Here is a 26,091-nt window from a genome sequence, read left to right as displayed (position 1 = left end):
TGGTGGTGTGTTTTGGGGTGTCTGTGGCCTTATGATTTTAGGCAGCCTCCCTGCTAATGGATGGGGCTGTGTTCCTGTCTTGCTAGTTGTTTGGCATAGGGTGTCCAGCACTGTAGCTTGCTGGTCGTTGAGTGAAGCTGGGTCTTGATGTTGAGATGGAGATCTCTGAGAGATTTTTGCCGTTTGGTATTACGTGTAGCTGGGCGGTCTCTTGTGGACCAGTGTCCTGAAGTTGGCTCTCCCACCTCAGAGGCACAGCCCTGATGCCTGGCTGGAGCACCAAGAGCCTTTCATCCACACAGCTCAGAATATAAGGGAGAAAAAAATAGAAAGAAAGAAAGAGGATAAAATAAAATAAAATAAAGCTATTATAATAAAAAATAAGAAACAAAATTATTAAGAGTAAATGTATTCAGAAAAAAATTTTTTTTAATTTTTAAAAATAGATTTATTAATTTTTTATAGTAAAAAATAAGAGAAAAATTTTTAAGAAAAAAATTTATTAAGAAAAAAAATTTTAATTTTTTAAAATAAAAAAATATGAAAAACTTATTAAAATTTTTTTTAATTTCTAAAAATAGAAAATATGGAAAAACTTATTAAGAAAACATATATTAGGAAAAAAAAATTTTTTTAAGTAAAAAAAAAATAAATAAATAATGGACGGACCTAACCCTATGTCTAATGGTGAAAGCAAAGCTATACAGACAAAATCTCACCCAGAAGCATACACATATACACTCACAAAAAAAAGGAAAAGGGGAAATTAATATATCCTGCTCCTAAAGTCCACCTTTTGAATTTGGGATGATTCGTTGTCTATTCAGGTATTCAACAGATGCAGGCACATCAAGTTGTTTGTGGAGCTTTAATCTGCTGCTTCTGAGGCTGCTGGGAGAGATTTCCCTTTCTCTTCTTTGTTTGTACAGCTCCCAGCGTTCAGCTTTGGATTTGGACCCGCCTCTCCATGTACGTCGCCTGAGGGCATCCGTTCCCCGCCCAGACAGAACGGGCTTAAAGGAGCAGCTTCTTCGGGGGCTCTGGCTCACTCAGGCCGGGGGAGGGAGCTGTACGGAGGAGGCGGGGCGAGCCTGTGGTGTCAGAGGCGTCGTGACGCCGCAGCAGCCTGAGGCGCACCGTGTGTTCTCCCGGGGAAGTTGTCCCCAGATCACTGGAGCCTGGCAGTGGTGAGCTGCACTGGCTCCCGGGAGGGGCGGTGTGGAGAGTGACCTGTGCTCACACACAGGCTTCTTGGTGGCGGCAGCAGCAGCCTTAGCGTCTCCTACCAGTCTCTGGGGTCCGCGCTGATGGCCGCGGCTCGCGCCCGTCTCTGGGGTCTGCGCTGTTAGCCGCGGCTCGCGCCCGCCTCTGGAGTTCGTCTAGGCAGCGCTCTGAATCCCCTCTCCTTGCGCGCCGTGAAACAAAGAGGCAAGAAAAAGTCTCTTGCCTCTTCGGCAGCTGCAGACTTTTTCCTGGACTCCCTCCCGGCTAGCACCAAAGCCCGAGCCTCAGCTCCCAGCCCCCGCCCGCCCCGGCGGGTGAGCAGACAAGCCTCTCGGGCTGGTGAGTGCTGGTTGGCGCCGAGCCTCTGTGCGGGAGTCTCTCCGCTTTGCCCTCCGCATCCCTGTGGCTGTGCTCTCCTCCGCGGTTCCGAAGCTTCCCCCCTCTGCCACCCACAGTCTCTGCCCGCAAAGGGGCTTCCTAGTGCCTGGAAACCTTTCCTCCTTCACGGCTCCCTCCCACTGGCGCAGGTCCCGTCCCTATTCTTTTGTCTCTGTTATTTCTTTTTTCTTTTGCCCTACCCAAGTACGGGGGGAGTTTCTTGCCTTTTGGGAGGTCTGACGTCTTCTGCCAGCGTTCAGTGGGTGTTCTGTAGGAGCAGTTCCACGTGTAGATGTATTTCTACTGTATCTATGGGAAGGAAGGTGATCTCCGCGTCTTACTCTTCTGCCATCTTGCCCCTACTCTCTATCTTCTTAAATGAATGAATATTTTACCTTATGATGAGGTAATTTTACGACCAAACTGTAATTCATTACATTTCAGCATAATTCTCACTTCCAAATTTCATTTTAAGCAGGATACAAATGCTATATCAAGTTATTACATTTAGAAAGTACTTTATCCAGAGATTTATTTTCCCTCAATATCAATCATAAGACTTTGAGCAGGAGTAAAATTCTGTATACGCTGCATAAATGTGAAGTTTTACTGACTGTTGCCAACTGACCCTAAACTTCTTATCTAAGTAATAAAATCAGGAAATGTAGTTCACTATAAAAATATACACGAGTGAAGAAACTTGACTGTGGGTCGTCTATTACACTTTAGATTACTTTATTGCAGTCACTCAAACCTCCACATCATTGGAAGTGATTCTCTAAACATTATCCCTCAGAATATTGGGAGCCCCATTGCTCTCTAATCTCCTCCCAAGAAAATGCCTTAACATTCTCTATAATAGGAAAGTTTTCCTGCAGTCCAGAACATACATAATTTAAATTGTACCTGTTACTTATTTCTGGTTCTTTGGGAATAAAAATAATTGTATAATATTATAATGAAAGAAATGCTTCCATGTATTGGTGATCGGAGTGACTGTTTTTAGGATATTATTAGGATATTAGATTTTCCACAACTCACATCCAACCAATCTGGAAAACATCCATCCCCCCTTGCTTTGTGGCCTCTACTTACATGAATCAAGGATGGGGTTACAGGGGCAAAGGTAACTGCAGAAAATAATGTTGACCTGAAAACTAAACATCTCTCCAAATCCCTCTTGACTTTTATTATCTGAGTGTAAATACTCAGAAATAGGAAAAGAGCAGGAGGCCTGATGTCCTCCTGTGCTCCTCCCAAGCCTGGCTCCAGGCCACACTGCAGCAGCCTGGAATCTGGGCCCTCTTGCCTCCTCTTAAGCCCTTCAAGGCTCCACAGGCATAAGGGCATGATTGGTCTGGGGGCAGATGTTTCAAGGGCCGTGGACCTGAACCTGGCTGCTTGCATATGGTGAACCCTAAGCCCTCACAGAAGGGTATGGAAAAACCCTCTGAGCTCTTATCATTTGATTTCAGCATTTTCCCTATATTTTTTTCCATCTCAGCTCTAGGTAGTAAACATCAAACTCCCCTTTACCAAAGAGCAACAAGTCTTAACTTACACTCCTCAGCCAAGTGCTGCAATTAACAAATTCTCTGCAGTTATCCATTGATATTCCTGAATTACTTATAATATAATGCAATATAAGTTAAACATTAAAATATCTAAATATGTCTAGGTATCCAGATGTTTACTCATGTGTAGAACAAAATGTACACATATTTGACTAAAGATTTTTTTATCCTGTTGACAGACTCTATTTTTGCCTAAACACCTGTGTAGAAATCTGCTCAAGTGGTTTTCTTTTGAAGCATTTTTCTGCCACTGCTATGTAGCTCATTCATCTGTTATTTATGTCAAAATCACTTGAAAGCTGGACCAACACAATGATTGCTTAATTTATTTTTTTAGGTAACACAATGTCTATAAATCACATTAGCTAATTGTTCCTCAGAAGTTACTTTTAAAAAATTTCAAAAATCCAATCACAACAACTAATAATAGGTTGTTAATTTCAAGGAAGAAAAAAATTTCATCTTTTAGAAATAGTCAGTCTACTTTCAGAATCAAATTAAAATTGGATCAATATGCTAGTGCAGGTCTAATATGCTGGAGAGAAGTGCAAGTGACAGTGGATGTATTATTTGCACATGTATATGTCCCCTTTCCCCTGGAAACCCAGCTCCCTGAAGTCAGAAATCAGAGTTAGATTATACTTTACAAGCCCCGTGCTGCCTGATACACCTACATGCACTGTCTGCCTCAGTAAATATTGATTGATGGAAGTAGCCTCTTGCAATGTGAAAGGTTAAAAATGTTTAACTGAATTTTTATGTTTACCAGAAATTCTTGTACAACAACATATGTATATATGATATGTGTGGGTTTCTAAAGAGCAGTGTTACCCCTCTATAACACCAATTTTGATACAGTGAACCCTAAGTAATAGACTTTTCAGGTTCACTCTTGATTTTTTTCTATAAATGGATCCATGTGGTAATGAACTGCAGTACAAGGAGGTTTGGCATTTTGTGTTGCAGTGTGTTCAGAGGGAAAGGAGTACATTTCTGGATCTGAATCATAGTCTGTCTTTAGATAACATTACATTTCATAAAGTCAACTGAAAAAAATAAAATTGGCCATTCCATAGGGCAAAGTATGAGATTCTTAAAAGCTGTCTGGAGGAAACAAAGTTTTCTCAGGCTTACTTTTTAACATATTGCTAAAAAATTATTCTAACTTATAGATCACAAGTGTGGTTATCAAGAAGAAACCTTTCACTTGGATTTATCAAGGCTCATATACAGGCTTTCACTTCAAAATGTGGAGGATGAGGGGGGGCCTGTAAAATTCTGCAGACTGTGTGCCCCAATCAGACTACATTAGGGAACTCTCTTAATTTAAGAGGTTAGAAGACCATTTTGCAAAATATTTCGTGAAACATTCATTCTACACAGTGGTATATGGGAAAAGAAAAGGTTAGAAGGGCCCTTTGGTCACTTAAGTTTAGAAAATGCTGCCTTCAGTATTTCTTTTTAGAGATTCACACCCAAATTACTATTTTAAAGGCTCTGAGGGGTCCCGAAGCTTCACTAACTTTTTAACCCTATTTGCAATATTTATTTGACCAAGAATCCCTTTGTTTAGGAAATTATCTCGCTTATTCTCAGCACACTTCAGAAAATATTATATAAGTATCTTTGCTTATGGAAAGTGAGTCCTTACAAAAATTGTATTTCTCTCATCCTGAAATTTCTGTATTCTCAGGTGTTCTCTTAGATTCATAACATATTACATAACACTAAGTGCCATAATTTAGCATCAACTTAGACCATCTCATCTCATGCTCAGAACATAGTCTTAGGTAAAACAGATTGACATGGGACATTCTCTACTTGTGCACATATTTGACTGCATCAGTGTCCCCTTCAAGCATCTTTACTGCCATGCTTTATTTCACTATTAAGTAGCAACCAACTCAAGTGGTATTTGATAATCAACGAGTCTGCTGCTATCTTTGTGAGAAATAAGAACAGATTGATTAACAAATATGTTTACCATTGAGAATCTTTTCTCTTTAATCATACCTGTCTCCAAAACAACAGTTATGCATCTGATTTTCATAAAATTAGCATCTTATTTTATTGTCACAACCTAAGAGTTACCTGGCCTAAATAACTGGCATTATTTTTTGTCATAAAACAGAGATGAACATCAATAATTTTTGGCATATATCCATAATATTTATCATAAATAACATTATTTTCTGATGATAAAAATAGACCCCCCCATATCATAAACATATTTAACTTTGGGTAATTTACTAGATTTTCCCAATGTAGTAGTTGTACTTTTACAGTAATTGAAAACTAAAATTCACAAGCAAATGTAGATAAACAGACACCTTTGCAAAAGCTTGACACCTCCCACAAAAAATCTGACCTCCTGGGGCCTGCAGCCCATGGATTAGGAACGACTGCAGTGGTGCACAGAACTGGGGGCATGCGTGTTATGTCGTCTGTGTTATAACAGCAGTTTCCTGAGGATAGTCTTGGAGGTGCCCGCAGTTACTGCCTCCTCACAAGCTGATTGAGACTTGAGGTCATGTTTCTTTCTACCAAGACAGGCATCCTAAGGAGACTCCTTATTTCTTTTACTGCCATTTATCATCCCTATTAATTCTTCTGTAAATCAGTGATAACCCAAACTAGCCCTCCGTCAGTACATAGACCAGCTTTTTTGAACTTAACTGTAAACTTTCAAAACATATGGTTATACCTTTGACTGGCAACACAACAGACCTGCCCTTCAGATTCTGCCTGATCCTGCCCAATTCCTATCAAAGCTTAGTTGTGAGACATAATGTTTACTGAAGATTGTCTATAAGGTATAGACAATCTGGCCTTTAGATCATAAATAAAGTCATAAATTACTATTCCTGGAGTGATTTCCATGGATCAGAGTCCCTAGTAGGTTCTCAGCAAAGAATACACACACACACACACACACACACACACATATGTATATATGTATATACATATACACACATATTTGTGTATGATCACAGAGTAATATTTTATAAGAAAGCCCTATAAAATTGCTATTGTAGTTATTGTATTTATTCTATGGCCTCCACATAATCTATTTGCAACATAGCAGCCAGAATGATCCATTTTAAACTGTCAGCAGTTAATATGAATCCTGCGCTCAAAGCCCTACAATGGCCCCTGCTTCGAGCCGAGTCAAAGAATTTATTATGGCCTTCAGGACCCTCTTGACCTCATGCTCTGTGATTTCCCCATTCCCTCTGCCTCAGCCACTCTAACTTTTGCTCTTTACCTTTGTTCAGGCTGTTCTTCTTTTTGAAACCCACTCCCCTTATTTCAGCATCATAGACTTCCTCATGTTTTGCAAATCTGTGTTCAGATGTTTTACTTTTTCCAATGAATCTTCCCAAAACCCTTCTTGAAACTTCATCTTTCTTCCCCTGCTGGCTCTCCTGATCCCCTTACCCTGCTATATTGTCTTATCTTTTTATAAAGAACTCATCACCTTCTAAACCACCTTATAATTTGCTTAATTATTGGGTCTATTGTTTATTATCTGTCTTCCTTTACTAGAATGCAAGATCCAGTGATCCCTGTCTGTTTTATTTATTGACTGTCACCAGAGACAAGAGAAATGCCTGGCTCATGATATGCACTCAGTAAATAATTGCCAAAGAATCATTGAATGAAAATTTATTGTAGGGCTGTTGATGCAGCATTAATATAATGTTCACCTGCTTCAGAACCCATAAGGAAAATTCCCCTCAGGTTTCTCTTTAACCGTGACAGTGGCCACTTCCAAGTTATGGACTGACTTGAGTCCAGGCTGGGGAATAATGGAAGGTTAAAAAAGCAGAAAACTCCCCCACCAGTTCAGTGTCATTTCACATTCTCCCCCAACATTCATGACGCTTTCTGGAGTCCTTAAATAACTGCTTCACACACGGCACAGGGAGAGACAATGGAGAGCCTGCTGATCCCATCTGACTTGAGCCAGAATCTCTCAACGTGTTTTTTCTGCTCTTTACCTCATTGAGATCAAGTCTTTTGACTCAAAATTTGCTCTCAAATATATATAACACTTATCAAAAATAAACTTCTATAGAAGTAAGAAAATTGGTCATTTTCATACAGCAAATTTATTTAAATGTTTAGAATAGTTTACCTGTAGCTGAATTTTGCTGTTGTGATTTTATGGAGGCATAATGCTTCTTGCTGAACTGTTGCAGCTCTGACCTTTTATATTTACTTTATAAAACGCATCAGTGTAAGCTAGTCATGTTTTTATTGGTCTGAGGTTCAATGTGTATATTGCTTCTGAATTATCCCACTTAATTTGACCACAGCAATGCTGTTGAAAACCTCAAACTGCACATAATTGTGATTATTAGCAATCAGTTACTTGATTATAAAAACTCCCTGCTTAAATGCAATTTTCCCCATGCTGCTTCACAAATATAAATTAGAAAAGCATCTTAATATGCTTATTTGTAATTTTTCCAAAAACGAATAGAATGTGATCAATGCTTATGGTCTTTTTAATATCCTTTAGATAATTATGCTTTAACATTTTGTAATAGTGAACCACAACCAATTTCCAAAGATTTCACTTTTCCTTTTATAGGGTATTCTTTCACGACATAACAATTATCATGGTGTGCAGATGATTTTTTTCAGGAAACACTGGCTTATAAAGATCTTAAGTTTTTTAGCAAATATTTATTTGTTTCTTTTTAAAAACACATATTCAGTGGAAGTTTACCCACATTATTCTGACTCTGAATTTTACTTATAATAAACAGTCAAACTACTTTCAAAATTATAAAGACCATCTCTAAGAATGTTGCCCAATGTTATATGTCCAATATATATATTAATATGTTCTTCTTCTAAATTAGCATTTTCAGCATGAAATAATAATTGACAGATTAATAGAATCAGTTGTATTAGTTTGAATGCATGCACCATTTGCCCAGTTGTAAATGAACTGAAAGTATAACTTTAAGTTACAGATTTTTTTGTCTTACCCCGATATAGAATTTAGTTGGTGTCTGCTGATTATCCTGAGCTATTGCAATAGTTTTTGAGTGACGCTACCATAAACCCTTTCTGGAATGGGTAGTTCTTGCTAGTTGTTCCAGTATCAGTAGAAAGATACAGGTCTGAAGAGACCAGGGCAGAAGAACTGGAAGATATCCAGGGTTTATAGAGTTAAGGGCCACCGATGGTCAGGAAAGATAACCAGACTAAGTGAGAGAGAATAGGAACTCTAGATCCAAGCAGGAAAGTAGGTTTCAGAGACCAGGAGATCAGCTTAGACAAAAAAATGCGTTAATGGAGGCTATAAAGAGGATGCTTCTGAGCCCTGGGATCATCACAGAGAGCCGTGAAGCCAAGTCAGGGGCCTGCATGGTGCAGAAAAACACTTGATAACAGAGTCACAAAATTAAGCATTCATTCTGTTCTCTACATTTATCAACCAATCTTGATAGTGACATAGTGTTTTCTGAGACAAGGGATTCTAATGTTTGGTGTTTTTTAAATGAAATGGGAACTAAGTCTTGAATCAACTGAAAAGGCAAAACCTATACCAAGCTGGAATATGTGAGCCCAGAGGTGGGGAGTCGAGAAGTTCCTAACCGTGACATTTACACATAGTTTTTTATTATAGAGCTAAGGTTTACTTTTTTATTTTAATTTTCCTACTATTAGAGCTGCCATTGAAAGCAGACTTGATTTCTGCGGTGAATCTTATACTGTACTACATTTGACCTAACCCATAACTGTCCTCACATTTTTGCTTGCACTTGGCAGAGTCTACTTTCTGTTACATTTTATTCTTAATTCTGTTATATAAGAATAGTAGAAATATCAAGAAAATAGACTGTATAATCTCATGAAACCCTTATTGACTTTCCCATTGACTTTTCCAATTTCCCTGCAGAAATTGTTTCTATCGGTATTTTAATTTTATGTGAGCTGAATGACAGGAAGTAAAGAGATTTCAGCAGATGGTTGCCACAAACTACATACCACATTTCAGAAATGGTCTACAGAACTCTGCAGCTTGGCAGTGTGTGGTGGATCATTTTACTGCCTGTTAATGCCAAAAGAAATCTGTGTTTTTCCATTTCATTTATTGTCTGACTTTATTAAGAGCTACCAAATTTGATTTACTTATGTTTGATGTATCCATAATATTTAAATTCAAGAAGTTTTGCAAGTCAATATTTCTTATTTGCATTAACTGAAATTTCGTGACATTTAAGATTAAATATTTAAAGAAACTAGTGATAGCTTTAAATATGATTTTCAATAGGCAGTCCTTAAATGCAGGTAGTTGAAAGCATTGGCAAGTGATGTGGTTACTAACAGTATGCTGTTATATTTTTAATCTAAATCAATATTTCCATTCTTAAGGATCTCATCCAATAACTCCCTGTGAAGTAGGAGGCAGTGTGTATTACCTGTTAAGTGTAAAGGCAGAGATGTTGGGTCAGAAGACTGCGGAGATGTAAAAAACTTGAAATACTTGTGGACAGTAGGAGATACTAGGAAAACCCTAAAACATTTGAAGAACCAGATGCTGTTGGGTGGCATTAGGTGAGGTTATTGTGGCACCATTGATGTTGAAGTGTGTCTTTCTGTAGCTCTGTCTGTCCTTCCAGCTGCCACATCAACCTGAGTGTGGATGCTAAGGGATAGAGATTTGTACTGGCCCAGAGTTGGGTTTGTGTTAGGTGGATTTGAGGTAGAGACAAGAGCCAAGAAAGTTGAAAGCATTGTCAAGGTCATGGTTTGAATTACAGATCATGGGGTCAAAGCTCAACAGAGGAGGGATGTAAAGCAGAAGGCAGGAGCGTTACAATAAAGAGAAGAAATTAGAATAGGGTTTTAAATTTTAAGAAAAGAACAATGCTGTAGAAGTAAGAACACCTAAGACAGGATAGGAACAAACTTGTAAACAAGAATGATGGAGCTTAAATGGAGTGTTTAACAAGTGAATGGAGTAATACAAGGTCAAGTGTTTAACCATAAGAATGTGTGTTGAAGTGGAACAGAAGTAGAGAGCACTGTGGTCAGATTGTCATATGGCTATTTGAAATCTTTTGTATTAGTGAATGTTTTGTTGGAATAGGCCAAACTTTAAAGTCACAAATGAAAGAATACATCTACAAGGCTTATGAAAACAGCATATGAAAAAATGTTGCCAAATGGCCTTCTCCTTAAGAGTGTGGGCGTTTTTAACCCACCAAACAGCAACCTAATTGTTGGATGCAACACTGCTGAGGATGGAGGACACCTACTCCTCTTTGTGACCCTGACAGATGCAACATGTGCAGAAATATCCTACACTAACTGGATTGCAGAGAAAGGGAGCCAGGTTTCAGTTAAGAAAATGGAACTTTCGTCCAAGAGAATACAGGGTATTTTGTTCAGTTGTGGCTTTTTTTGCACATGGAAACTGTATACAGAGAACAAGGCAAAATGACTTAGGTGTGAATACAGAAGTCAGAGGCTGAATTAGGGACAAAAACCATAAAAACATCAGGAGTGAGGGTGGGGGCTGGGGTAGTTTACAGTAATAATGACGACGGCAAAAAGATCTAACAGCTCCTGAATGCTTGCTCTGTGTAATGTGCTTAACTCAGACCTCACAACAATCAGATGACGTGTTGTTTTGAACTGTAAAATGTGTTGAACTGAGACCAGAGAGTTATAGAGGTTTCTGCACACAGCTAATGTGTGAAGAAGCAGGAGATTGGTGGAGTGGACTTCTGTTTGCAATCAAAGACACAGGGGTGTGTGGACCATGGTGGACTTAATGGTCCCATGATTTTTTTGATGTTTTTAAATGCTACCCTTATTAACCCTTGGTGGACTTCCCTTGGTGTATGTGTGAAGAGAGTGGAAAGGGCTGGGTAGAGTGCTATGGTCTGTCCCTGAGCCCTTTCTGTGGCTCTAATAATGGTTGTAGTGCTGCGCAGCCTAGAGAAAGTGCAGGAGTGCTGGTGGGGTGTGGGGGGGGGGCGACTGCACACCATGTCACTACTCTGCCCCTGAGATCAACCAAGTGCAAGAGACAAGCTCTTCTGATTCCAATTTGGTCAGTGAATCATATGTTCCACAGTTTACATCCTATGATGGCCTCTAAATGTACTAGTTAATGTTACACAGTAAAAGTCATTAACGTAGATTCATGAGAATCAGAATTACATATACTGGAAAAATTTACATATAATGTGGGCTATTCTTTTGTTTTTATTGAAGTATAGTTGATTTACAATATTGTGTTAGTTTCAGGTGTACAGCAAAGAGATTCAGTTATAAGTATATGTGTATATCTGTTCTTTTCCAGATTCTTTTCCCTTATAGGTCATTACAAAATATAGTTCTCTGTGTTATACAGTAGGTCCTTGTTGGTTATCTATTTTATATATAGTAGTGTGTATATGTTAATCCCAAACTCCTAATTTATCCCTCCCCTGCTTCCCCTTTGATAACCATAGTTTGTTTTATATGTCTGTGGGTCTATTTCTGTTTTGTAAATAAGTTCATTTGTATCATTTTTTTAGATTCATATAACGATATCATATGATGTTTATCTGGATTACTTCACTTAATATGATCATCTCTAGGTCCATCCATGTTGCTGCAAATGGCATTATTTTATTCTTTTGTTATGTCTGAGCAATATTCCATTGTATGTATATACCACATCTTCTTTATCCATTCATCTGTCTATTTTTAGTTTTTTAACTAAAAGTGGAATTACTATATGATCCAGCAATCCCACTCCTGGGCACATGACCAGACAAAACTATAATTCAAAAAGATACATGCACCCCTATGTTCATAGCAGTACTATTCACAGTAGCCAAGACATGGAAACAGCCTAAATTGTCCATCCATGTTGCTGCCATTTGCAGCAACTGGTGGTTAACAAGCAGGAGGGAGTTGGGGGAGGGTTGGAGTGGGAGGTTGGGTTTAGCAGATGTAAGCTATTATATATAGGATGGATAAACAAAAGGTCCTACTGTATAGCACAGGGAATTATATTCAATATCTTATGATAAATCATAATCGAAAAGAATATATAAAAAGAATGTATATATATGTATAACTGAATTGCTTTGCTGTACAGCAGAAATTAACACAACATTGTAAATCATCTATACTTCAATTTTAAAATAGATAAATAAATAAATAAATAAATATTTAAAGTTTTTTACAGAACCTCCATACTGTTCTCCATAGTAGATGCACCAATTTATATTCCCACCAACAGTGGAGGAGGGTTCCCTTTTCTCCACACCCTCTCCAGCAGTTACTATTTGTATACATTTTGATAATGGTCTTTCTGACCGTGTGAGGTGATACCTCATTGTAGTTTTGATTTGCATTTCTCTAATAATTAGTGACGCTGAACACCCTTTCATGTGCCTTCTGGTTATCTGTATGTCTTCTCTGGAGGAATGTCTAGGTCTTCTGCCCATTTTTTGATTGGGTTTTTTGTTTTTTGATATTGAGTTGTGTGAGCTGTTTGTATATTTAGGAGAGTAATCCCTTTCGGTCACATCATTTGCAATTATTTTCTCCCATTCTGTAGGTTATCTTTTTGTTTTGTTTATGGTTTCCTTTGCTATGCAAAAGCTTTTAAGTTTAGTTAGGTAGGTCCCATTCGTTTGTTTTTGTTTTTATTTCCATTACTCTAGAAGATGGATCAAAAAAGATATTGCTGCAATTTGTGTCAAAGAGTGTTCTGCCTATGTTTTCCTCTAGGAATTTTATAGTATCCAGTTTTACATTTATGTCTTTAACCCATTTTGAGTTTATTTTTGTGTATGGTGTTAGAGATTGTTTTAATTTCATCCTTTTACATGTAGCTGTGCAGTTTTCCCAGCACAACTTATTGAAGAGATTGTCTCTTCTTCATTGTATATTCTTGCTTCCTTTGTTATAGATTAATTGACCATAGGTACATGGGTCTATTTCTGGGCTTTCTGTCCTGTTCCATTGATCTATATTTCTGTTTCTGTGCCAGTACCATACTGTTTTGATATACTGTAGCTTTGTAGTATAGTCTGAAGTCAGGGAGCCTGATTCTTCCAGCTCTGTTTTTCTTTCTCAAGATTGCTTTGTTTATTCAGGGTCTTTTGTGTTCCCATACATGTGTGCTATGCTTTCAACATATAATAAGAGCATGTTAAGAGCATGAATTCTGGACTGCCCACCTTCAAACCCTTGCTCCTTTGCTTACTGCAATGACTGTGGGTGAAGCTAACTTCATGATTGTGGGTGAAGGATAACTGTTCTTCATCCTCTGTAAATTGAGGATAATTATAGGGCTGACCTCATAGGATCTTTCTGAGCATTTAGATAGGTGTTGGGCATGTAAAAGTATTCAGTAAATACTAGTGCTTATTATTTACATTATTATTTATATATCTATCTATTCACACACATGCACACATGCACACACACACTCCCCTATGGGCTGAGTTCTCAAACTAAAATTAAAAGTGATCACTTAAGACAGTGCCAGAACTTGGCAGGTATTTCTGAAAACAGTGATGCACCACTGAAGTCTTTCTCAGTGTTTTGTCTGATGGCACTCACTCTCTCTAAATGCTTGTGGATCCTCTCTCTACCAGAATATTTCTCTGTTACTGTTCGATAGACCTTGATTTTGTGGCAACTTTGTCCTGATGTCTTGTTTATTCACTGTGGTGTTTCCATCACCATCTGTTTCCTTTCCTGGCCCATTTTTTTCAGTCTAGAAACTTGTTGTAGGCCTTCTTTAAGTTAGTTGTTCAGAGCTTTCTTTCCTCTCTGCTAGCTGTAGAGTTAACTGTGGTATCTTGCTTGGGTTTTATTTGCTTGTGGCCCATGCCCTTCCCCTCACTCTTCCTGACTCAGCCTTTAAATTTGTTCTATCTCTACCAGCACTTGTATCTTATAAGAAGGCAGAGAGTTTGTGTCACTATATCTCTCCAATAATATCCATAATATGTTTTGATTTCTAGAACCTGGGTGGGTCAGGTCATATGCCTTTCGTATTCCTATAGAAGAATGAATTTCATGAACACAAAGAGGGAGCTTCATTTTTTACAATTTTATGGCTGAGAACAGTACTTAATTGTTCTAGTAGCCTGTTTTTTCTGTTGGCAGCTGAAGGGCATCATTGTCATCAGACACAAAAGCAGCTCTGTCAAAAAGCTAGCAATATTAAGTGAAATTCTACACTTTCTGTCAAAGCTGAGCTGGCATAACACAATTTTTTAAATTGTAATGATATCCCAAACTTTCAATGGACCTTTTTAAATTTAGATGGTTCTATGTCAGCATGTATTAGTGCATGTGTAGAGGAGGGATAGGGACAATTGCAAAAATACTTGCATCCCAACTTTTATTTTTCTAATGCTTCTCAGTATGTATACCAAGCATTTACTGTATTTTTTAAAACCCACAAAATTGTTTGAAAAGTCACACTGGATTGGTCAAAGTAAGAATATATGGAGTCTGAATGGTATCACTTAAGCTGCGATTTCCTCACCTTTAAAACAGAAGTGATGTGTAACAGGAACTAACATAGTGTTGTATGTCAATTATACTTCATAAGGAAACAAACAAAGACTCATACACAAAGAGACTATATTTGTGTCTACCAGAGGCAGGGAAGTAGGGGGAGGATAAATTGGGTGAAAGCGGTCAAAGGTACAATCTTCCAGTTATGAGATAAATATGTACTAGGGGTATAATATACAACATGATAATTAACATTGCTCTATGTTATATATGAAAGTTAGGAGAGTAAATCCTAAGACTTCTCATCACAAGAAAAATAAATTGCTTCTATTTCTTTAATGTTGTACCTATATAAGATGATGGATTTTCACTAAACTTACTGTGATAATCATTTCATGATGCATGTAGTCAAATTATGTTGTACACCTTAGACTTACACAGTGTTGTATGTCAACTATATCTCAATAAAACTGGAAGAATAAAACAGAAATGATAATAACTTTCCTACCTTTCATTGAGCCATTGTGAATCTCCAGTTACCTAATATATACGAAAATATTTTGAAAATACTAGATAAATATAAGATTTCATATTGAATGAAATATATAACACATTTTGGAAATTTGCTAAGTTATAATACCAGATATGAACAGGTTTTTTTTTAACTTTGAGTCTATGTCATTATTTATTTTATTTTATACTGAGGTAACATTGGTTTACAACATTATATGTTTCATGTATACATTATAAATCTGCTTCTGTATACACTACAGTGTGCTCACCACTAAAAATTTAGTTTCCATCTGTCACCATACTGTTGATCATTTTACCCATTTTGTCCTCCACGCTGCCCCTTCCCCTCTAGTAACCACTACTACTCTCTACTCTGTATCTACATGTTTGTTTTGGTTTGTTTTATTTTATTCATTTACTTTGTTTTTTGGTTTGTTTTTGATAGTCCATGTATGAGTGAAATCATATGGCATTAGTCTTTCTAGTTCAGACTTTTTTCACTTACCACAATACCCTCAAGGTCCATACATGTTGTAGCAAATGGAAGATTTCATCTTTTTATGGCTGAGTAATATTCAATTATATATATCATATCTTCTTGATCTATTCATCTGTTGATAGACATATAGGTTGTTTCCATATCTTGACTACTGTAAAGAATGCAGCATAGGAGTGCATACATCTTTTTGAATTAGTGTTTAAGTATTCTTCAGATAAATACCCAGAAGTGGGATATCTGGGTCATAGAGTAGTTTTATTCTTAATTTTTTGAGGAACCTCCATACTGTTTTCCACAATGGAACAGAAATGGGAACCAAGAAATAAACTTACACATACATGGACAATTAATTTATGACAGTGGAACAAAGACCATACAATGGAGAATAGATAGTCTCTTCAATAAATGGTGTTGGGAAAACTGAATAACTACATGCAAAAAAAAAAAGAAAAAAAAAGGAAAAGGAACTAGAAGACTATCTCATACCATACACAGAAATCAACCCAAAATGGATTAAATGTTTGAATATGAGACCTAAAGCCATAAAATTCCTAGAAAAAAACATGTGCAGTATGTTCTTTGACATTGGTCTTAGCAATATCTTTCAAGGTATGTCTCCTCAGGCAAAGGAACAAAAACAAAAATGAACAAATGGGATGACATCAAGCTAAAAGCTTTTGCAAAGCAAAGGAAACCATCAAGAAAATGAAAAGACAACCAAATGAATGAGGAGATATTTGCAAATCATATATCCAATAAAGGGTCAATATCCAAAATAGATAAAGAATTCATGCAGGAGGGAGCTTCAAGATGGCGGAAAAGTAAGATGTGGAGATCACCTTCCTCCCCACAAATACATCAGAAATACATCTACATGCTGAACAACCCCTACAGAACACCTAATGTATGCTGGCAGAAGACCTCAGACCTCCCAAAAGGCAAGAATCTCCCCACGTACCTGGGTAGGGCAAAAGAAAAAGGAAAAAACAGAGACGAAAGAATAGGGACAGGACCTGCACCAGTGGGAGGGAGCTGTGAAGGGGGAAAGGTTTCCACACAATAGGAAGCCCCTTCACAGGCAGAGACTGCAGGTGGACGAGGGGGGAAGCTTTGGAGCTATGGAGGAGAGCACAGCAAAAGGTTTTCGGAGGGCAAAGCGGAGAGATTCCCGCACAGAGGATCGGTGCCGACCAGCACTCACCAGCCCGAGAGGCTTGTCTGCTCACCCACCGGGACGGGTTGGGGCTAGGAGCTGAGGCTCTGGCTTCAGAGGTCGGATCCCAGGGAGAGGACTGGGGTTGACTGTGTGAACACAGCCTGAAGGGGGCTAGTGCACCACAGCTAGCCAGGAGTGTGTCTAGAAAATGATCTGGAGCTGCCGAAGAGGCAAAAGACTTTTTCTTGCCTCTTTGTTCTGCAGTACGCAAGGAGAGGGAATTAAGAGAGGCGCTTAAACGAGCTCAAGAGATGGGTGTGAGCCACGGCTATCAGCGCGGACCCCAGAGATGGGCATGAAATGCTAAGGCTGCTGCTACAGCCACCAAGAAGCCTGTGTGCAAGCACAGGTCACTATCTGCACCTCCCCTCCTGGGAGCTGTGCAGCCCGCCACTGCCAGGGTCCTGTGATTCAGGGACAACTTCCCAGGGAGAACACATGGTGCCTCAGGCTGTTGCAATGTCATGCGGTCCTCTGCTGCCACAGGCTCACCCCGCATTCCGTACCCCTCCCTCCACCCAGCCTGAATGAGCCAGAGCCCCCTAATCAACTGCTCCTTTAGCCCCGTCCTTTCTGAGCGGGAACAGATGCCCTCAGGCAACCTACACACAGAAGCGGGGCCAAATCCAAAACTGAACACCAGCTTCTTCCAAAGCTGTGGGAACAAAAAAGAGAAAGGGAAATCTCTCCCAGCAGCCTCAGAAGCAGCGGATTAAATTTCCACAGTCAACTTGATATACCCTGCATCTGTGGAATACCTGAATAGACAACGAATCATCCCAAATTGAGGTGGTGGACTTTGGGAGCAACGATATATATTTTTTCCCCCGTTTTCTCTTTTTCCGTGTGGATGACAGGGTCTTGGTGCTCCAGCCAGGCATCAGGGCTGTGCCTCTGAGGGGGGGAGAACCGAGATCAAGACATTGGTACACCAGAGACCTTCCAGCTCCATGTAATATCAAACTGTGAAAATCTCCAAGAGATCTCCATCTCAATGCCAAGACCCAGCTTCACTCAATGACCAGCAAGCTACAGTGCTAGACACCCTATGCCAAACAACTAGCAAGACAGGAACACGACCCCACCCATTAACAGAGAGGCTGCCTAAAGTCATAATAAGGTCACAGACACCCCAAAACACACCACCAGATGTGAAACTGTCCACCAGAAAGACAAGATCCAGCCTCATTCACCAGAACATAGGCACTAGTCCCCTCCACCAGGAAGCCTACACAACACACTGAACAAACCTTAGCCACTGGGGACAGACACCAAAAACAATGGGAACTACAAACCTGCAGCCTGCAAAAAGGAGACCCCAAACACAGTAATTTAAGCAAAATGAGAAGACAGAGAAACACACAGCAGATGAAGGAGCAAGGTAAAAAATGCACCAGACCTAACAAATGAAGAGGAAATAAGCAGTCTACTTGAAAAAGAATTCAGAATAATGATAGTAAAGATGATCCAAAATCTTGGAAACAGAATGGAGAAAATACAAGAAACATTTAACAAGGACCTAGAAGAACTAAAGAGCAAACAAACAATGATGAACAACACAATAAATGAAATTAAAAATTCTCTAGAAGGAATCGAGAGCAGAATAACTGAGGCAGAAGAACAGATAAGTGACCTGGAAGATAAAATAGTGGAAATAACTACTACAGAGGAGAATAAAGAAAAAAGAATGAACAGATTTGAGGACAGCCTGAGAGACCTCTAGGACAATATTAAATGCACCAACATTTGAATTATTGGGGTCACAGAAGATAAAGAGAAAAAGAAAGGGACAGAGAAAATATTAATAATTACCTTGAATGTAAACGGATTATATTCTCCAACCAAAAGACATAGACTGGCTGAATGGATACAAAAATAAGACCCGTATATATGCAGTCTACAAGAGACTCACTTCAGACCTTGGGACACATACAGACTGAAAGTGAGGGCATGGAAAAAGATATTCCATGCAAATGGAAATCAAAAGAAAGCTGGAGTAGCAATTCTCATAACAGACAAAAGAGACTTTACAACAAAGACTATTACAGGAGACAAAGAAGGACGCTACATAATGATCAAGGGATTAATCCAAGAAGAAGATGTAACAGTTGTAAATATTTATGCACCCAACACAGGACCACCTCAATACATAAGGTAAATACTAACAGCCATAAAAGGGGAAATCGAGAGTAACACAATCATTGTAGGGGACTTTAACACCCCACTTTCAACAATGGACAGATCATCCAAAATGAAAATAAAAAAGGAAACACAAGCTTTAAATGATACATTAAACAAGATGGACTTAATTGATATTTATAGCACATTCCATCCAAACACAACAGAATACACTTTCTTCTCAAGTGCTCATGGAACATTTTCCAGGATAGATCATATCTTGGGTCACAAATCAAGCCTTGGTAAATTTAAGGAAAGTGAAATTGTACCAAGTATCTTTTCCGACCACAACACTATGAGCCTAGATATCAATTACATGAAAAAATCTGTAAAAAATACAAACGCTTGGAGGCTAAACAATACACTACTTAATAACCAAGAGATCACTGAAGAAATCAAAGAGGAAATAAAAAAATACCTAGAAACAAATGACAATGAAAACACGATGGCCCAAAACCTCTGGGATGCAGCAAAAGCAGTTCTAAGAGGGAAGATTATGGCAATACAAGCCTACCTTAAGAAAGAAGAAACATCTCAAATAAACAACCTAAATTTACACCTAAAGCAGTTAAAGAAAGAAGAACAAAAAAACCCGAAAGTTAGCAGAAGGAAAGAAATCATAAATATCAGACCAGAAATAAATGAAAAAGAAATGATGGAAACAATAGCAAAGATCAATAAAACTAAAAGCTGGTTCTTTGAGATGATAGGCAAAATTGATAAACCATTAGCCAGACTCATCAAGAAAAAAGGGAGAAGACTCAAATCAATAGAATTAGAAATGAAAAAGGAGAAGTAACAACTGACACTGCAGAAATACAAAGGATCATGAGAGATTACTACAAGCAACTATACGCCAATAAAATGGACAACCTGGAAGAAATGGACAAATTCTTAGAAAAGCACAACGTTCTGAGACTGAACCAGGAACATGTAGAAAATATAAACAGACAAGTCACAAACACTGAAATTGGGACTGTGATTAAAATCTTCCAACAAAAAAAAGCCCAGGACCAGATAGCTTTACAGGTGAATTCTATCAAACATTAAGAGAAGAGCTAACACCTATCCTTCTCAAACTCTTCCAAAATATTGCAGAGGGAGGAACACTCCCAAACTCATTCTACGAGGCCACCATCACCCTGATACCAAAACCAGACAAAGATGTCACAAAGAAAGAAAACTACAGGCCAATATCACTGATGAACATAGATGCAAAAATCCTCAACAAAATACTAGCAAACAGAATCCAACAGCACATTAAAAGGATCATACACCATGATCAAGTGAGGTTTATACCAGGAATGCAAGGATTCTTCAATATACACAAATCAATCAATGTGATACACCATATTAACAAATTGAAGAATAAAAACCATATGATCATCTCAATAGATGCAGAGAAAGCTTTCGACAAAATTCAACACCGATTTATGATAAAAGCCCTGCAGAAAGTAGGCATAGAGGGAACTTACCTCAACATAATAAAGACCATATATGACAAACCCACAGCAAACATCATCCTCAATGGTGAAAAACTGAAACCATTTCCACTAAGATCAGGAAAAAGACAAGGTTGCCCACTCTCACCACTATTATTCAACACTGTTTTGGAAGTTTTAGCCACATCAATCAGAGAAGAAAAAGAAATAAAAAGAATCCAAATCGGGAAAGGAGAAGTAAAGCTGTCACTCTTTGCAGATGACATGATACTATGCATAGATAATCCTAAAGACTGTACCAGAAAAGTACTAGAACTAAACAATGAATTTGATAAAGTAGCAGGATACAAAATTAATGCACAGAAATCTCTTGCATTCTTATACACTAATGATGAAAAATCTGAAAGTGAAATTAAGGAAACACTCCTATTTACCACTGCAATAAAAATAATAAAATACCTAGGAATAAACCTACCTAAGGAGACAAAAGACCTGTATGCGGAGAAATATAAGACACTGATGAAAGAAATTAAAGATGATACAAAAATGTGGAGAGATTTACCATGTTCTTGGATTGGAAGAATCAACATTGTGAAAATGACTATACTATCCAAAGCAACCTATACATTCAGTGCAATCCCTATCAAACTACCAATGGCATTTTTCTCAGAACTAGAACAAAATATTTCACAATGTATGGAAACACAAAAAATCCCAAATAGCCAAAGCAATCTTGAGAAAGAACAACGGAGCTGGAGGAATCAGGATCCCTGACTTCAGACTATACTACAAATCTATAGTAATCAAAACACTATGGTACTGGCACAAAAACAGAAATATAGATCAATGGAACAGGAGAGAAAACCCAGAGATGAACCCAAGCACATATGGTCACCTTATTTTTGATAATGGAGGCAAGAATATACAATGGAGAAGAGACAGCCTCTTCAATAAGTGGTGCTGGGAAAACTGGACAGCTACATGTAAAAGAATGAAATTAGAACACTTCCTAACACCATACAGAAAAATAAACTCAAAATGGATTAAAGACCTAAATGTAAGGCCAGACACTATCAAACTCTTAGAGGAAAACATAGGCAGAACACTCTATGATGTAAATCACAGCAAGAATCTTTTTGACCCACCTCCTAGAGAAATGGAAATAAAAACAAAAATAAACAAATGGGACCTAATAAAACTTAAAAGCTTTTTCACAGCAACGGAAATCATAAACAAGACTAACAGACAACCCTCAGAATGGGAGAAAATATTTGCAAATGAAGCAACTGACAAAGGATTAATCTCCAAAATATACAAGTAGCTCATGCACCTCAATATCAAAAAATCAAACAAGCCAATCCAAAAATGGGCAGAAGATGTAAATAGACATTTCTCCAAAGAAGATATACAGATTACCAACAAACACATGAAAGAATGCTCAACCTCATTAATCACTAGAGAAATGCAAATCAAAACTACAATGAGGGCTTCTCTGGTGGTGCAGTGGTTGAGAATCTGCCTGCTAATGCAGGGGACACGGGCTCGAGCCCTGGTCTGGGAAGATCCCACATGTCGCGGAGCAACGAGGCCCATGAGCCACAACTACTGAGCCTGCGCATCTGGAGCCTGTGCTCTGCAACAAGAGAGGCCATGATAGTGAGAGGCCCGCGCACCGCAATGAAGAGTGGCCCCCGCTTGCTGCAACTAGAGGAAGGCCTCACACAGAAACGAAGACCCAACACAGCCAAAGTAAAAAAATAAAATAAAATAAATAATAATTAAAGGTGCTAATAATTTAAAAAAAAACCTTTAAAAAAAAAAAAACTACAATGAGATATCATCTCACACCAGTCAGAATGGCCATCATCAAAAAATCTACAAACAATAAATGCTGGAGAGGGTGTGGAGAAAAGGGAACACTCTTGCACTGTTGGTGGGAATGTAAATTGATACAGCCACTATGGAGAACAGTATGGAGGTTCCTTAAAAAACTAAAAATAGAACTACCATACGACCCAGCAATCCCACTACTGGGCATATACCTTGAGAAAACCATAATTCAAAAAAGTCATGTATCAAAATGTTCATTGCAGCTCTATTCATTGCAGCTTCCTATTTACAATTAGGAAGCAACCTAATTGTCCATCGACAGATGAATGGATAAAGAGATGTGGCACATATATACAGTGAAATATTACTCATCCATAAAAAGAAATGAAATTGAGTTATTTGTAGTGAGGTGGATGAACCTATAATCTGTCATACAGAGTGAAGTAAGTCAGAAAAAGAAAAACAAATACCGTATGCTGACACATATATATGGAATTTAAAAAAAAAAGTTCATGAAGAACCCAGGGGCAGGGCGGGAATAAAGACACAGACCTACTGGAGAATGGACTTGAGGACACAAGAGGGGGAAGGGTAAGCTGGGACAAAGTGAGAGAGTGGCATGGACATATATATATTACCAAATGTAAAACCGATAGCTGGTGGGAAGCAGCTGCATAGCACAGGGAGATCAGCTCAGTGCGTTGTGACCATGTAGAGGGGTGGGATAAGGAATGTGGGAAGGAGGGAGATGCAAGAGGGAAAAGATATGGAGATATATGTGTAAGTATAGCTGATTCAGTTTGTTATTAGACAGAAACTAACACAGCATTGTAAAGCAATTATACTCCAATAAAGATGTTAAAAAATTTAAAAAAATTCATACAATTCAACAACAACAAAAAACAAACAACCTGTTTAAAAAATGGGCAGAGGAGCACTCTCAGTACTTCTACTCAACCTAATATTGGAAGTCCTAGCCACAGCAATCAGACAAGAAAAAGAAGTGAAGGGCATCCAAATTGGAAGGCAAGAGGTAAAACTGTCACTATTTGCAGATGACATGATACTCTATGTAGAGAACTCTAAAACCTCCACACAAAAATGATTAGAATAAATGAATTCAGCAAGGTAGCAGGATACAAGATTAATATACAGAAATCTGTTGCATTTCTTTACACTAATAATGAAACATCAGAAGAGAGTAAAAAAAAAATCTCATGGAATAGTCTATGAACTTATAAAAATAATATTGAAACAGTAATTACTAACTTTGAATTTGTGTTCAGTGCATGCAATGAATAGTCTTGAAAGTCCAAATTGAGAAAATTAAAAAAATATATTATCATAGCAAGATGATAGAAAAAAGATTAGGTAGAAAATTCAGAAATGTTTTATGATTCCTGTCTTCAATGTATTGACCCCATTGTCCCTAGTCAGGTAACCCTCACTGTGCTTCTGACTTGTGTATCTCCCAGTTTGCCTCTGCAATACAGTGTTTTTAACTGAAAAGCTCTCATAATTAATGCTTTAAAAATAATTTAAGTCATCACTCAAAGGTGAAAAGATGGAACAAATGCTCTGCTTATATATTTTTATGATTAGTTGTTAATAAAAATGAACTGGAAAATGTTTATGGAGTCTTATGAATTTTGCCTTAGTCATAATCATCAAAAACATTGATGGCAGTCAATTATACTATTATACTATAATTACACCATTATAGTATAATATAGCATTGTTGGAACTCTCCAATGCAATGTGTTGGGTATAATTACAGAATTCTGGTAAACAGAATTGGTCTAAGGAGCAGTTTTCTTTGATTATAGAGGTAATGTTTTACTTCACTTTAGCAAGGCTGTTTGAACTGCAAAAACTATAATTATAGAGCCTCTCTAATGTGTGTTTTAAACTTCTCTGATGGTATGCCAAAAAAAAAAAAAAATCCTCAATAAGGGAGTGAAGGATTACTCATATAGACACTGATGTGGTAAACACCTTTTATTCACTTCAGGTTAAACTGTGCATTTTAAACATGGCTATAGATAGCTCTGTAAAGGTCACTTTATGGCCACTAACCCAAGATTGGTGCATCCTGTAAAGGTATTCAGTAATTTACGCTGTATGCTGATTTTCTAATCCTACCTTTGAATGTCTTAAAGTACCCTCCTCAGAAGCTAATACAGTGAAGGAACTGGTGAGTGGGCATGGAAGGATGTTGTACAAATGCCCTGTATTCTTGACCATTATGTTAGGAAGCAAGTTTTCAAGTATCTTCTTAAGAAATGCCTTGATGAAAAAAAAAAGCAATATTAGACCATTTTTAGTACAATGCTAGTACAGAAAAAAAAAGTTAATTTTTAAAAACTAAAATGTGCTGTTTTGCATGTCAATTAAAGTGATTGGTAGATTGATAACTATAAATTATCCAGTCACTCCCTCACCCCCCAATATTTTGGAGATCCTTGTTAAAGTCCCTCCAAAGCCCTCTTCTCCAAAGGGATTTACTTCCTGTTTGCACATGGAACCATTTTTCAATTTCAAGTCTACATTTTTAGGGCATCAAAGACACTTTGTCTACAGTAATTTTCTTAGTATGAAAAACTGCCCCCAGTACAGGTTAATTGATATAAAACAAAGTTTCTCTTACTCACTTTTGCCCATTTTTGAATAATGCTTACAGTTTTGTACTTTCAGATAAAAAAGCATAGAACAAAGCAGAAATAGCATGAATTTGCTACAAATCTCCATGCCACCTCATGCCTTATGCTTGTCTGGGGGAAAAACCCAAAAGACATGGACAGCTTACCTCTGGGCCTTCGTGTATGCCTGTGATAATTGTTACTTCAGTCATCCCAAATTTGTGCCTGGCAATATTAGTGAGATTTCATTACAAACATCACTAGAATTAACCTGAGTACCCAGCATATTTAAGCGTATATATCTATAAACAAAGAACTACAATGGTACAAAAAAAATGACAGTGGAACTCAGATTCCTTCCCTTCTCTAAGGAGCAGTGACATTCAGCCTCACCTCAAGGGAAAATCAACTTAAAGGAAATATCACTTAAAATCCTCAAGGGATGTCTTGTCTTATATACTTTAAGTCTTGTAAAGACAAATGATCCTATCCCAGAGAGGGGAATAAACCAAAAGCTGAAATAAATAAAGATGAGACAGCTTCATAGAGAATATGCACTTTCCTAACAGTGTGAAGTATATTAACACAGAATTCAGAACTGCATCAACATCATTGATTGATCAGGGGAACAGACAGTAGCTCTATCTATATGGAGAAAAATATCTAGGATTAAGAGTTTTGGAACATCTGGATGTAAACTTTTACTGAGCGTTTAAACACTCTACTACCTTAATTCTGTAAATTCATTTCCTAACATCTGTTTCAGAAGGAAGTTGATGATATCAGTAGTGATTACTATACGATCATTTACACCAGAGCAATATATTGAATTTTCAACATCAGCATTTACTGTTAAATAGCAAGCCATTCAACACTTGGAGATGTACTGCATCCAAGGGAAGAGAATTAAGATACAACAAAATAGAATTTTCACACAGAGAGTCTTTCCTGACAGTATATCAGCTGTCATCCAATGAGCTTGCCAAAGACAGCTATTCTCCAAGATACGAGAGTTTTCAGTCACACAGCCACCCACCTTCCTGCTGATTCTGTTACTAGGCTTCTTATTTTGAAAGAAATAGCAACATTAACAACC

The 26,091-nt window shown here is 37.9% G+C and overlaps 1 protein-coding gene and 1 pseudogene across 2 annotated transcripts in view; both read left to right on the top strand.

Annotated features, from left to right (window-relative positions):
• KHDRBS2 (KH RNA binding domain containing, signal transduction associated 2) overlaps positions 1-26,091 on the top strand; it is a 699,319-nt gene that overhangs the window by 339,288 nt on the left and 333,940 nt on the right. The window lies entirely within an intron of this gene.
• The window catches only part of LOC309607968 (CAP-Gly domain-containing linker protein 3 pseudogene), a 67,298-nt pseudogene continuing 43,182 nt past the window's right edge, over positions 1,976-26,091 (top strand). The window contains exon 1 of the transcript in view: positions 1,976-26,091. This exon is cut by the window's right edge and continues 43,182 nt beyond it. The product of the transcript in view is annotated as a CAP-Gly domain-containing linker protein 3 pseudogene (transcript).

Source organism: Balaenoptera borealis (genome assembly GCF_965194805.1).
Source record: "Balaenoptera borealis genome assembly, chromosome: 12".
NCBI lineage: Eukaryota > Metazoa > Chordata > Mammalia > Artiodactyla > Balaenopteridae > Balaenoptera > Balaenoptera borealis.
This window is presented reverse-complemented; position numbering and strand designations above follow the sequence as displayed.